This window comes from Vigna unguiculata, chromosome 2 (genome assembly GCF_004118075.2).
Source record: "Vigna unguiculata cultivar IT97K-499-35 chromosome 2, ASM411807v1, whole genome shotgun sequence".
Lineage (NCBI taxonomy): Eukaryota > Viridiplantae > Streptophyta > Magnoliopsida > Fabales > Fabaceae > Vigna > Vigna unguiculata.
This window is the reverse complement of record NC_040280.1, coordinates 16989357-17004457: the sequence shown is the minus strand read 5'-3', so window position 1 is coordinate 17004457 and position 15101 is coordinate 16989357. Positions and strand designations below refer to the sequence as shown.

Sequence of the window (15101 nt, the reverse complement as noted above, 5' to 3'; positions counted from 1 at the left end):
ATATTTCAATTACTTGAATTTTTTATTTATTTTGTTATTGATGTATCTCTTTATATAGTTATAAATTATTGTTGTTAACATTAACACTACTATTAATATTCTCATTAATATATATTTTAAACATAAATTCATTATTATTATTATTATCATGCAATGTAAACCAATTGGAAAATGATAGTTTGAAAAAAAAATTAACAAACTTTAACAAACTACCTATTTAGGTAAAAAAAAAATGTACTACTTTATTACTTCCTATTGGTTAAAAAATAAAAAATTAATCTATTTAATTATATTTAATTCTATTCATAAAAACTTTGTCAAAGTTGTAAAAAATATTATCAAAAAATAATTTTCGAAACCAATTATTTTCCTTTTTTTCGTTACAACCGTTTGGAAATCTTATAAACGGTGTTATTCACTATTATAAAGTTATGAATTACCTTTAAATTTGTTTCTTTTTTTTTTACAGAAATTTCTTGAAAGGAATTTTTGTAATTTAGTTGTTATAAGATTTTTTCTTGCTGATTTAAATTTTTAGAAAATTTCACATAAAAATTTTATATTTGTTGCAAATGTTTTTACAAATTTAAATTAGCAAAAAAAACATGTTAAATATATTTTAAAATTTGACAGGAAAATACTAAATTTTCAATTGATTTTTATTTTATTTTATTCGCAGGATTTTCTTACGAAACCTACTGAAAAATTATTTATTATTTAATTTTATTTCATACAAAGTTTAAATTCACAGAAAATTTATATTCTTTTAGAAAGTTTTCTATGAATTTATATTTGTTGAAAAGTTAACATAATTATAATATCAAAAATATTTAAATAGGCAAAATAAATAATTTTCATTCATAAATATTTTAAACATGTAAAGGATTTTAAAAATATTAATAATTTTAAATTTTTATTTTATTTAAATATTTCTATTACAATGACCATAAACTATAAATATTATTAATCATATTATTATCAAATTTATAAAAATATAATATCATATTTTTATGAGATAATTAAAATAGTTACACATTTTTCTATAAATAATAAATATAATATCAATTATGTTATCTTTTTAAATATAAGAAAATAAAAAAAACCCGTGTGTATGCACAAGTGTAAATAATAATAAGTACATATATTTTAAGAAAATTTCTTAAAAGCTAAAAGTTACTCTTAAAAATAATTTGTATAAGCAATTACATATTAATAAAATACCACATGATTAGTATATAAGTAGAAGTTTTAACTAAATTTACAAAATATTGAACTTGGATCTTCTCTCAAAAAAGTTATCTCCTATATCAATCCTGAAGATGTATATGAAAATAAAAATTATTGATACAATAAATAGTTATTTGTGAATAGAAGGATGTCACTAACTATCTAAAACACATTTGAAAAATATATTAAGTATAAACATACAACTAAGAAAAAGTATTATGAGTATTAATAGGATAAAACTTTAGTCATCAGATAAGTTTGAAAGGCAAGGTGATTGGGATGGAGACAATAACATTCATGGATGTAAATTAAATTTCCAATATTCTTCCCTAAAATGATTTTTGTTTCAATAACATGATTTGCAAGCCTTGTGACTATTAGTCTAGTTCCATTACAAATTCCTTCTAATTGATCTAGATTCCTCAATTACAAAGTCCTTCTGATTGATCTAGATTCCTCAATAACATAATTGGAGTTTCACTCTTTAATTTGATGTTATGATTTGGAAGATCAGTAATTGTTTCTAGTGGAGTGTTATGAACTATATCAGACCTTTCAACTAGGTCAGAGTTTAAGTGCTCATTCTCATCACCAGAAATTAAGGAAAAAATGTAATCATTAATCTTATCAATAGTTTCAATATTTGATGTCAATATAGCTCTAGACTCTAAAACTTCTAATTTTTAAAATTCTCAATAATGTTTGGATATGTAGACCGAACAATTGCATAAGTAAGATCAACAAAATTAGTGATTAATTAAAATATATGACAGTTTGGCCGAGTGGTCTAAGGCGCCAAATTTAGGCTCTGGTCCGAAAGGGCGTGAGTTCAAATCCCACAACTGTCAAAATTTGTTACTTTATTTTCCTAAATTAGGCACTAATTTTTAAAATTTTCAACTATGTTTGGATTTGTAGACTGAACAATTGCATGAATAAGATCAATATGAAATTAGTGATTAATAGAAATATGTGATAGTTTACTATGTTTGGATATGTAGACTCAACAATTGTTCATATGTGATAGTTTACTACGTTTGGATATGTAGACTCAACAATTGCATGAACAAGATCAATTAAATTAGTGATTAATAAAAATATGAGATAGATTGGTTGAGTGGTTTAAGGCATTAGATTTAGGTTTTGGTTTGAAAGGGCATGGGTTTAAATCCCACAACTATCAAAATTTATGTTACTTATTTTTGTCATCTATGATTTATTATTTTATAACTAAACCTAAAGCCCAGCTAGATGTCTTTAAAGGAATTATGGAGAAATTGTCACAATTGCATAAATAAGATCAATGAAACTAGTGACTAATAAAAACATGTGACAGTTTGGCCGAGTGGTCTAAGGCGCCAGATTTAGGCTCTGGTCCGAAAGGGCGTGGGTTCAAATCCCATAGCTGTCAACATTTAAGTTACTTATTTTTTTAATCTATGATTTATTATTTTATAACTAAACCTCTACCCTAAACTATACTCAATTTTGTTTGAATATGTAGACAGCATGAATAAGATCAATGAAATTAGTGATTAATAGAAACATGTGATAGTTTGGCTGAGTGGTCTAAGGCGCCAGATTTAGGCTCTGGTCCGAAAGGGCGTGGGTTCAAATCCCACAGTTGTCAAAATTTACTTATTTTTTCATCTATGATTTATTATTTTATAACTAAACCTCTACCCTAAACTAGAGCGATATTGTTATTCTCCGTCTTCAATGCCTAGCGAGAGATATGTATACTGAACAATTGCATGTTCTCACAACATCTTTTGGTAGTGGCATTCGAGATTTAGATTTATCAATAAGATTAACATTCTAATCCCAAGTTAGAATAGTTAAGCAATTTGCAACATTAAAGTAAGATTTATTAAATTATTGAAAAGAAGGTGTGTACCTTGATTTCTTGTTAATCTTCTTTGGTAGTGTAAAATATCATCCACTAAGCAAGGCCACGTATTCCCAAACATTCTCATGTTTATTAATACTATTAGAAATCAACATTGTGACAAATAATTTTTTAAGGTAGTAACCTGATCCCCACTTGCTAGCTTGTTTGATAGCTTCAATGTACTTTGTATCAGCATGAAGAAATCCCATTGCAAAGCAAGCTTCTTGAAAGGAAAGATATTCACTTCCAGAAACAGTTCTGATTTCTTTGTAGCTACATGGTCCTTTAACTGCATCCAATATCATTCTTAAGTAAAACAGTTCACCAACACTTAGTGGGACCCAATTTAGTCTTCCAATAGTGTAGCCTTGTTTCCTTGGTTGCCAACATCTATTCTTAGAAAAATAGACAAGCTTTGTCACAAACTCTGTATATGTAAGAATTTTACCTTCACTGTAGATTTCATTTGTTTGCATCCATGATGTAAACATTGATTCCTTTTCACTTGGCTTAGAAAGCAATGAATCCATATCCTTTTCATCATTAAAAAACACAGATTGCTCATTTGGTAGATGAAAATATAGTCTTTCAACTGTTGGTGTCCTTCCATGAATTGTAAAAGAACAAAATTCTCCAACAGGCTTCACATGGAGAAACATATCTACAATCCAGATAATGCTTTACCTCATCAATGTTTTAAATTTTTAAGTCACCTTCTACTTCTGAGGAAACAAAAATAGTTATTATCCTGTCATATCCCTTGTTAATATACTTAAATAAGTATTTTATTGACGTGTTTTGGTTGCACCATTCAACATTAATATGTGCTCTATACTTTAGTAATAACTTTGCATTATAAGGGACAACAAAACGGTTATCAAGAAATGTACCATTTTTGTCTATGATATTTTCATCATTTCTTCTCCTATACAAAGGATATCCATCTTGATCAAGAATTTGTTACTTGAAATGTTTTTGGAAAAAAAATTAGAACATCAACCATTTTTCATGCATGGTGAAGCCCTATTAGTTAATCCATATGGCCCATGCATCATATGATTCTTAACACATTTATATAATAATTGATCCTTTTGCTGGTCTAGTATCTCTGTTGAGATGATTTTATTGATATCTTCAAGGCTAGGATACTTGCTTGAAGGATGTAAGAATAAAAGTATGTGAGCATTAGGCAAAACCCTTTTCTGGAATTCAATAGTGTATATATTTGTAAAAAACGAATGTTAATTGGTTAAGGCATTTAAGTTCAAATAATGAAGTTTCAATGAAGCTAGTTATAATAGGAAATTTAATAATGAGGCAAAATTAACTTACATACAAGCACTTTTCCAAAAATTTCATTCAACTTAAAGTTAGTTAGCAGTTCATCAAGCCTAACTTGGGTATTTAGATTCATTGGTCTTAAAACCCTTTGTATTTCTGGCCATTGTGGATTACATGTAAAAGTAAAAAATAAGTCCGGAAATCCCACATAACTACACATTGCCATGCCATCAAAATACAATTGATCCATATATCTTCTACTTCCATCAAAAGTATAAGGTAAGATGACTCGTTTTCCAATATTTGATGGTTGAGATTGATTTTGACCATGAAAAGAGTTCAAAGTAGAATATTTTTCAACTCTCAATTGCTTTTGGTGAGTCTTGATATAGCACAATCTTTTTGACTCCATCATGTTACACCCATCAACAATAAATTCTTGAAAAAGCCTTTGTGAGCTCAATAATGTTTTTGCTTCACCACTTCTAGTTTGCAATCTGAAACAAATAAACTCTCTTATTGTTACCCTATTTCTCTTTCTTTGTTGTGAAAGTTGTTTATCTTTGTGTTGTACATTATGTCTATATCCATCCTCACCGTACAAAAAGAGAAGTGGATATTGTAAGCCTAAATAACCTGCATATAGTTCATTTATTCTTTGGAGTTTACCACACTATCTCTCAAGGATAATATCTCTATTTAATGGGTTGTCAACATCTCCAACTATAAATGCAGCTCCTTAAACACAATGGGTAAGATATAAATTCTCCTATATGTTTTTCTATGAGATACACTACAACAAATATAAGTTTTTATGACAAATGCAGTGATAAATATAAATTTTATCACTATATATACTTTATTTGTGACTAACTTTTTATTTGTCACAATTACTATTATAATAGTGACAAAACTAAAAAAATGTCACAATAATTATATTACAAAAATTAAAAAAAATGTCATAAATATATTTTAAAAATATGTTTCATTTTTTATAAAAATTTGTAATTAACATAACATATATTAAATATTTATAAGATAATGTTTATTTATTACTAATAATAAATTATTGATTATTATAAAACTAAAGTATTTGTGTAATAATATTTTTTTTGAATATTATATATTTATTTGTGATAAAATATATTAAATATTTATTATTATAGATTTGAGTTTAAATATATTAAATAATTCAATATTTATCTTTTTTTGAAAAATGTAATTAGTTGTGATAAATATTAATTTTATCACTATTTATATATTATTTACAATTATTTTTTAATTTATTTAAAAAATCGTTAAAAATGACAAAATATATATGATGTCACAAATAATTGTTCATTAATATAAAATATTATGTGATAGAATTACTTTTCCTTTGCTAAGAGTATAATTAACAAAGTAATTGTCTATAAATTAATAATAATATAATATTAATTTTTAATTGTTGTGATATTATAATTGTTAAAAGGAATTAAATTATTTACTTTTGATATAACGTAATTAATAGTAATATATACACATTTTTTTCACTATTTATATATTATTTTTGATTATTTTTTTATTTGTCACAAAAATTTCCTTGCAAAATGATAAAATATACTTGTAACAAATAGTTACTTGTTAACATAATGTGATATAATGAACTTTTTTTTTCTTTTAAAAGAATGTAATTAATAAAAAATTTGTTGAAATTTTATAAAATATTTATGATCATATAATATATTATTATTATTTTATTATTAGTAATTGTTGATTTTTTTTAATAAATTTGTTTTATCCTAGATTTGAACTTAAGGTCCTTTTGTTCATGTTACTCCTTTTCTACCACTTTACTATTAAAGTTTTTGTTTGCTAAGGTATTAAGTTATCTACTTTTGTATGCATTTATATTTTTATTATGATACTAATAAAAAACCTATTTACTTTAAATTTAAATTCCACATTTAAAATTTAAAGTGCTAAAGACATTTTTTTAATACATTAGATCGATCTTATTGGATTTTATCTAATTGATAAAAAGATTCAATCTAGATTTAAATCAATTTAAAAAATAATATATAATTAATCTAGTTAAATGAATTTGAATTATAAATCCAATATATTTTATTGGATATAGACGGAACAATATTTATTTATTTTTTTCACTAAAGTAACTTAATTCAATAATATTTGTAAAAGACACTAAAATAATATAGTTTGTATTGTATATGGTCATAGTCGGTATTCTAGGGCGGTATGTACATAACCCACACTAACAGACTGAGATGAGTCCACTGTCATTCAGAATAACTAAACTCAAGGTTAATTGCACTAATCCAATTATGAGGTAAGTAGTGACTTAGACCAAAGTTCAACCAAGCAAGACCCATGAACAGTGGTATAAAAAGCACGGTTTACGAAGTACATTGATTACGTATTCATTAGCATTTACTCTCGAACACATTTGAATGACTTTGACATCAAAGTGTCTTTTAGACACATTCCCCTCCTTTGTGACATTCGAGGACGAGTACTTCTAGAGTTCAAGGACGTGGACCCTTTGAAATTTTGACACTTGAAATGTTAGAAGACTTTACAAGATAGACTTCAGTTCCGCAAGAGCATATTTTATATTACTTTCTAAAAGTTTCCTCCTTTATTCTATTAAAATATCCACAAGTATACCATAACACGTATACAAAAAATATTCACAAGGTATTTTTTTCACAAATACTCGATAGGTAACGAGACAAATAACAAAATAGATTTTTCAAACACAATGGATAACAAGTAGGTTCTACCCGTGTCCTATTCGTTGTCATCTCTAAGCTAAAAAAAATTAAAGAAAAAATTTAGTTGAGTATTATAATAAGTGAAAAAATTGAGTGAATATATGAAGTCTATTTGTAGACCTAAGTGAAAATACCCAAAGTATCTATTCAAGTTATTTGAATAACAAATAAAGGTTTTTGTGATATCTTTTTGGTTATAGATATATCTAAAAACATATCAAAATTAAATAGTACCTCATCTAATTATTTAATATACTAAATAAAATCTTAAATATAGTAAATTATGAATTTAAATTAAATACACCAAATAATATTTTTAATAAATTAAAAAATAAATCTTAAATAAGTAATGATAAAATCTTACTATAATATTAACAAAAATCTTCTTTATATATATTTATCAAACTTTATCTTTAATTTTATATTTTAAAAAATAAGATTGATAATTATTTCTAATACATGCTATACGGTAAATTTGTTTTAAAAAATTGAGAAAATTTGTTTATTAACATTATTATTATTATTATTATTATTATTATAATATACAATTACACAATTATACTTATTAGGTTGTTATTAATGAAAAATATATAATTATACAGTTTGTTTATTTAAATATTAAATTTGATATTATATATAAAATCCAACCGTCTAGAAAATTCTAATAATAAAATTAGTTGCTTAATTTTTATTTTAATATGAAAATAAACATTTTAACATTATCATTTACCCGTTTTTATAAAATACAGATCATGAGTAATACCAACAGTTTCCTATTCTAGGGTTTCACTTTCACAACATTCCATCTCCACCAGAGTCTCATTTCTATTTGCATTCCTCTCTACCTCCAGTGACATTCCACTCTCATTGTTTCACACTCCCAAAACAGGTTGGCCTTATATATCTTTCAAAATTTGGAACTCCATTCATTTCTTATTGTCATACATATTGTTTATCATCATTATGCTTGTTAATGACCGACTATATGTTAATCAAATCTTTTTGCATAAGTGAAAGGAACTAATCTATCTAAGGTATTAATTTCTCTCTTTCTTTTTTCTTTCTTTCTTAATTTATTATCTTTTAATAAGGTATTTGTTCATCTCCTCTTTATTTATGCTTGACTTCTGAGAATATTGTTCTTTTAATTTATGAAAATATGTAACTTTTCTTTTTTCTACTATGAAACTCCAATAGTAATAATTATGTGAGTACTAATTAGGAATTAAACCTAAAAATTTTCACCTACCTTTACTCTAGAAAAAAATGTAAAAATTTAATTGTTTCATTTTTGAAATAATAACACATTGATTTTGGTAGGGAGAATTTATTTCGCACCAACTTTATTTCAGTTTCAAAATTTAATTTAATATCGATAAGAAAACACAATACTCCCTCTACATGTAAAATTTGAGTATGCTTGAATCCACCTAAACTATCTAGCATCGACACAAAGTTATACTCTTGTTTGAAGGATAGTCTTGGATTGGAAAACTAAATACCATTGAAAACACTAAAACATTAGGCATCCATATAGGTATGGAAACACTTAGAAAAATATTTAAAGCATTTTAGCATAAACATAAAAAATAATCATAATCACCCCATAATATCCCACAACAATTAACCATCTTGTTACACTTTTTAACTAAACATAGACAATCTTCCATGAAGGTTAAGCTTTTCATATGTTGTTCCTAATTTGTCCAACATAATATTTAATTTTTCTTATAATTTGTAAACAATGAATTTTATTTTTTTTAATTTATTTTGATCCTATTTGTTAACGTTATGGTTAGAGATGGCAAATAAACCCGTCCCCGTGGGTATTGCCCGAACCCGTCCCCGTTTTGACGGGAAATCTCCACATTGACTGGGTATGGGTATGGGGAATCCCCGACTTTTTCAGTTGGGTATGGGGATGGGTATGGGGATGTACATATCCCCGCCATAATACCCGTCCCCGCCATATCTCCATTCTTGTTTAAATTATTAAAATATTCACAATTAATTAAGTAACCCTATATATATATTCTATTTTTTATTTCTTTTAATATATATATATATATATATATATATATGTTCTATTTTTTATTTCTTTTAATTATTTGGTTTGTCAGGAAACTCATTCGCATCTCCAATATATTTTTTATCTTATCATAACCTTTATGTAATTATGTTAAAATGATGTATGTTAATTAAAAAAAATTTATGCCTCACATTTGAATATTTCTATTATTTAATATTTTTATTTATTATATATTTTCCTTTCACATGAGAATGTTTATACTCTCAATTTAAGGTAATATGAAAAAAAATTCTTTACTTATTATTATTATTATTATTAATTTTTGTTTAATTTGAAGAACTTTTTTTTCATTAAAATAAATTTTGTTATTTTTCGACCATTGAGTATATATGTTGATATTTGAAAAGTTTTCTTAGTTCTCTAAGATATTTTTCATCTTATCATACCTTAATTATACATTTGATTTTCTTTGTGCGATTTCTTTCGATAGTCTCTCAAATTATTTCTAAAACACACATTTGTTCGTTTTTTAATATTTTTATTTATTGTTTTTATTTTTATCATGTAGAATAATATTTCAATATATTCTATCTAATTATTTTTTATTTTATAACTCATTATTAATCATACTGTAATTTTTTCACTTTAAATTATGTTTGAAGTGGTTAAAATTTTATATATATATATATATATATATATATATATATATATATATATATATAATGATATTTAGGAATAGTATATGATAATTCACTATAAGAAAAACATGAAATAGTGACTAATTTAGTCAGTAACCTATATCAGTCACTATTTTTTGTCATTGGTGGTAGTAGTTGATTTATTGTCTGAATCAATGATTAAATTAGTAACCATGATCAAATCAGTACTTGATTTAGTGACCAATTTAATTACTAATTTATTTGTAATTTAATGACAAATTTTTTGGTCAGTAATGATATTTCTATTTAATTTTAACCACTTCGAACATAATTTAATAATTAGTTTTCTAAGGTATTTTCATCTTATCATACCTTAATTATACATTTGATTTTCTTTATGCGATTTCTTTCAATAGTCTCACAAATTATTTCTAAAACTTATATTTGTTAGTTTTTTAATATTTTTATTTATTGTTTATTTTCATCATGTAGAATAATATTTTGATATATTCTATCTAATTATTTGTTATTTTATAACTCATTATTAATCATACTCTATTTTTTTCACTTTAATTGTATAAATAACTTTTATTTACTACAATATAAAAATTTAATGTAATTGCTATGAATATTTTTTGTCACTATCCAATATATATTGAAGTTCAAAAGATATAAAATCTATGTCAAAATTTTATTATTATGTTTATTATTTGTTCTTTGTGTCATTTTGATCAAGTGATGTATTATAACTTTTATTAGTGTATAAAAAAGAGATTCATTAGAATTTAAAAATTTGAAGTAAACAAACATTTAAAATATATTTTAATATGAATATTTATTTTCCTTTTATATTTTTTTGAAATATTTTTTAATTTTATCAACTAAGTTCATCAATGTTGTAGTTTGCAAATTTAATAAATGTTTTGGTTCTCATAAAATTTTATTTGGTATTCTAATCTAAAATGTAGATAATTATAATTTATTTCAAAGTATTTGATATGGAAGAAACAATCTTCATCCTAATATTGAATATTTGATAATATTATGTTTTCTTTACCGTAATTTTTTACTTTTATAAAAATTAATATTGAAGTAGTTAGAACATGGGTACGGGTATGGGTACGAGATTATACCCGTTACCCGGTGGGGATGGGAATGGGACAAAAGTCTAATACCCGTTGGGTTTGGGTATGAGGATGGGGATGAATTTTTTATGCGGGGATGGGTATGGGATAGCGAAACCCGTCCCCGCCCCGCCCCGTTGCCATCCCTAGTTATGGTTAGATATGATGTATCAATTATTCTCAATTCAAAACTAAACAAATAAATAATTTATATTATATTTTAAGATTAGGTAGCAGTCAATTAAAATTAAGTGATGTATAATACTTTATAAGGATGACTATTATTGTTATATTTCATTGAATTTATTTTATATTTGAAACTTTATTTGGTTGAATTGTATTCATAACAATTTTATCTTGACGATGTGATATATTTACCGTGTTAATTTTTTTCTTAATATTTCACAGGATAATTTGAAGAAGGTAGAAGGTATATGGGAGAAAAAATTTAAAAAAAAATGTTTATCTAATTGGTAGAATACTTTAAATTGTACAGACAACAAGTCTATTGGCTGAACAACTTGAAACATGTTAATGTATTGGTATCTTTTTTCTAAAATGACATAAATCGTTATTGATATTGATTTGTTACATATATTAACATGTTGAATGTCATATTATCATTAAATTTATTTTATGTTTGATCTTATCATTAAATTTATTTTATGTTTGATCTAATCATATTCATAAAAGTTGATTTTATTATTATGAAATATTTTTAGTGTTAACTATTTTATATTAATATTGTGCAGGACAATTTAAAAGATATGGGTAGAGGGAAAAAATTTCAAAAGCACGTACCATTAGTTAAACATTTAGGATTTGTACTATAAGAACAAAACCAAAACACTTGCAAGGTATATGAATAATTTGTTTAATATCAATGATTATATTTTTACATTTATAATATATTGTCGATTATTTTTTACTAAATACTAATGACTTAATTTTTTTTATTTTGTAGGTGCAAAATCTTTGAAGATGTTGTCATATGCTATTTTTTAAATACTAATTTAATATAATTGTATAAAGTAAAATTAGGTATAATTTTATATGTACATTTTTTATATATATTTATATATTTTAGTTTTTGTAATTTTAAATGTAATGGATATTTTTACATTTATAATATATTATCTATTATTTTTTATTAGATACTAATGATTTACTCTTTTCTTTTTATTTTGCAGGATCAAAATCCTCGAAGATGTTGTTGTCATATGTTATTTTTTAAATATTTATTTAATTTAATTGTATAAAGTAGAATTAGGTATCATTTTATATGTATATTTTTGGATATATAGCTATATATTTTTTGTTTTTGTAATTTTAGATGTAATGGATATTTATATTTATATTTCATGTTTATTTCTTTTAATTGTTATTTATTTTCAAACTTTTAAATGTGATTTATCTATTCATTACAACATGATAGCTATGTAGCAATTATTATATAATTTATAATAATAATAATAACAATAATAAATATTAATTAATTATGACATAAAATTTGGCAATATAGTGACAATTAATTAATTTTACTCTTTTATATATTTGTCATAATTTGTTATTATTATTATTAGTAAAAAAATATAATAATGATAATAAATTTGTCACTATTATCTTATATGTTTGTGATATTTCATTATTGTCACTATCACATAAAATTACTAGTGACAATTATTTTTGACACAATAAAATTTAGTTTTAGTACCATTTAAAATTATTGTCACAAGTATAATAGTGACATAAATACTAGTGACAATTTTTATTTTGTCCCAAAGTACTATTAGTGACATATTTATACCTTTTAGTGATGAATATCTATATCACTATTTTAATATGAAATCATTTTTAGCAGAGAAATCAAACCTTTCCTTTGCTATTCTAAAAGATTTAGGAAAAACATTATGCTCATTAATCATGTCTTTTAAATCGACGACAATGTGTGGATCAAGAGAATTTTCAAACCTGTATATTAAAGAAAATGAAATTAAAGTAAATCATTAGTGTACAGTTTTATAAAGTGAATGAGTAATATAATATTGAAATTAAAAAATTGATTTTGAGTTTATAACCATGCACCTCCAAGCCTATTTTGAATTTCATGTTTTGTGTCATATATGTAAAGTTGTGCAAATTTAGGAGCATTACCAGACATAGGTAACAAACTACCAGTAAGATGATATGATTAACCTTGTATTCTAAAAGTAGATGGCCCTTTTCCATTATTGAAGGATTTATCTAATTTTTCTCTTGGTGATGTAAAGGAAAAATCATGTTATATAACTAAATGTTCTTTTGAAAATTCTTGCTTTGACTTGAGTTCTTGTTAAACAATAGATGTTGAAGAATATTAGGAGGATCCTTTAAAAGTGGGAGTTGAACATTTCCATTACCACTACAAAGAAAAAACTTTGGATTTCTAGTGTTTGGATATTTTTTAATTCTTTCTTAAAGCCACATGTAAGCTCCACATTCTTGGCATACATATACAAAGTCCCCAATGTCATAATATTCTACATAAATTAAATATCATAAATAATCCTACAATATAAATTTGTTATATATTACATTATTGGGCTTCTATACAATAATAATTGTTGTAATAGTACAATAATACATGTTGTAACAGTTGAATTCATTAACATAAAAAAGGCTTTTTACGTCTGTGGTAGGTCAAACATAACATCGACTAACATAAATTTACGTAGGTTACATTTATAACATACGTAAATTTACATATGTAAAAGTAACATACATACATTGTTTTTTATTTTTTTTCAGATCTGCAGCAAATCTCTTCGTCTTCTCCTCCTTCACATTATGCTTTTTCTCCTTCTTCCTGTTCTCCTATTTCTTTTTTTTCTTCTTCTTATTTCTCTCTTTCTTCTTCTTTTTCACATTATATTGTAAAATGACACAAACATAACACATCTAATATAAACCAAATATGAGAGAAAACACGAAAGAAAAATGCAAAAACAAAACTTTTGGTATGGAGAAACACCACTGTGGTTTGCGATGTCGCTGTAGTTAGGTAAAAACACCTTCGTCGTCGCTCCTCTTAGAAGGAGAACCACTATTGCGTCGCCACTAAAGTTGGAGCAAACACCATTTTCGTCGTCGCATAACACCGTCCTCCACCGCCTCTGCACAAAATGGGTAGGTTTCAACGTTTCGAGAAACAAAAATGGAGAGCCATATAAATTGAGGCACACAAAAATGGAATCAAAGCAAAAACAAACATTTGAAATCGCTTGATGACGCCGCCCACAGGAGAAGAATACCAGAAATATAAATTTTAACGTTTACGTTTGGTGCCCTATGGTCATATTTAAATTTTCGTCTGACTTACGTCTGACTTCACCTAGTCAAAAATTTACGACTGACCATAGGGCATTAGACATAAATTTACATGCAACCTTATGCAGTCAGACGTAAACTGCGATATTTCCGTCTGACTTTAGGTCGCTAGACATAAAAAATTTATCACTTATTTAGAAGTTTGCAATCAGTCATTTTTAGTGTCTGATTCCTCTACGTCAAGCATAAAATTGCATATGTTAATTGTCTATTTTGTGTTAGCGATTCAAACAAACATCATTCACATTAGCATAAACAGGATCAATACCCCTTATATAACCTTGCTCATATAATGATTCACCATTTGTCATTCAATCCACATTAAAAAATTAGTTAGGAAATATATCATCATCAAATGATTAAATTTACATAACATATAATTATAGGTGCATACTATTTATATGGATATGTAAATAGGTTTTTGTTGTCTTACCATCATTATCTTGAATTGTAGTAGACACATTTTGATTAAGGGTAACATCATCTTTTGTGCCTCCTGTTGTTGATTGCCATTGTGATACTGAGCTTGTGTTGCCAAAATTACTCATGTGATTTACTTGAATGGAAGAGAAAGGGATTAGCCAAACTAAGAAGGAAGAAGAAAGGGTAATGTAAAGAGAAAAGAAGAGGTGCACAAAGATGGAGCAGGAAAAAAATGTGACTTAGCGGGAAAAAATGGTTTTGTTCAAAAAAAGAAATGTTAATAGATTGAATGTTTAACACGTGACAAAGTACAATTATTATTTTAAT

General features: G+C 25.2%; 3 non-coding genes across 3 annotated transcripts; all 3 read left to right on the top strand.

Annotated features, from left to right (window-relative positions):
- The first annotated feature begins 1995 nt into the window (after nt 1–1995).
- On the top strand, nt 1996–2075 carry TRNAL-UAG. The gene has a single exon. It is a non-coding gene; the product is annotated as a tRNA-Leu (tRNA).
- A 483-nt stretch (nt 2076–2558) lies between these two features.
- On the top strand, nt 2559–2638 carry TRNAL-UAG. Its single transcript has one exon. It is a non-coding gene; the product is annotated as a tRNA-Leu (tRNA).
- A 139-nt stretch (nt 2639–2777) lies between these two features.
- TRNAL-UAG lies at nt 2778–2857 on the top strand. The gene has a single exon. It is a non-coding gene; the product is annotated as a tRNA-Leu (tRNA).
- Nucleotides 2858–15101: the final 12244 nt, after the last annotated feature.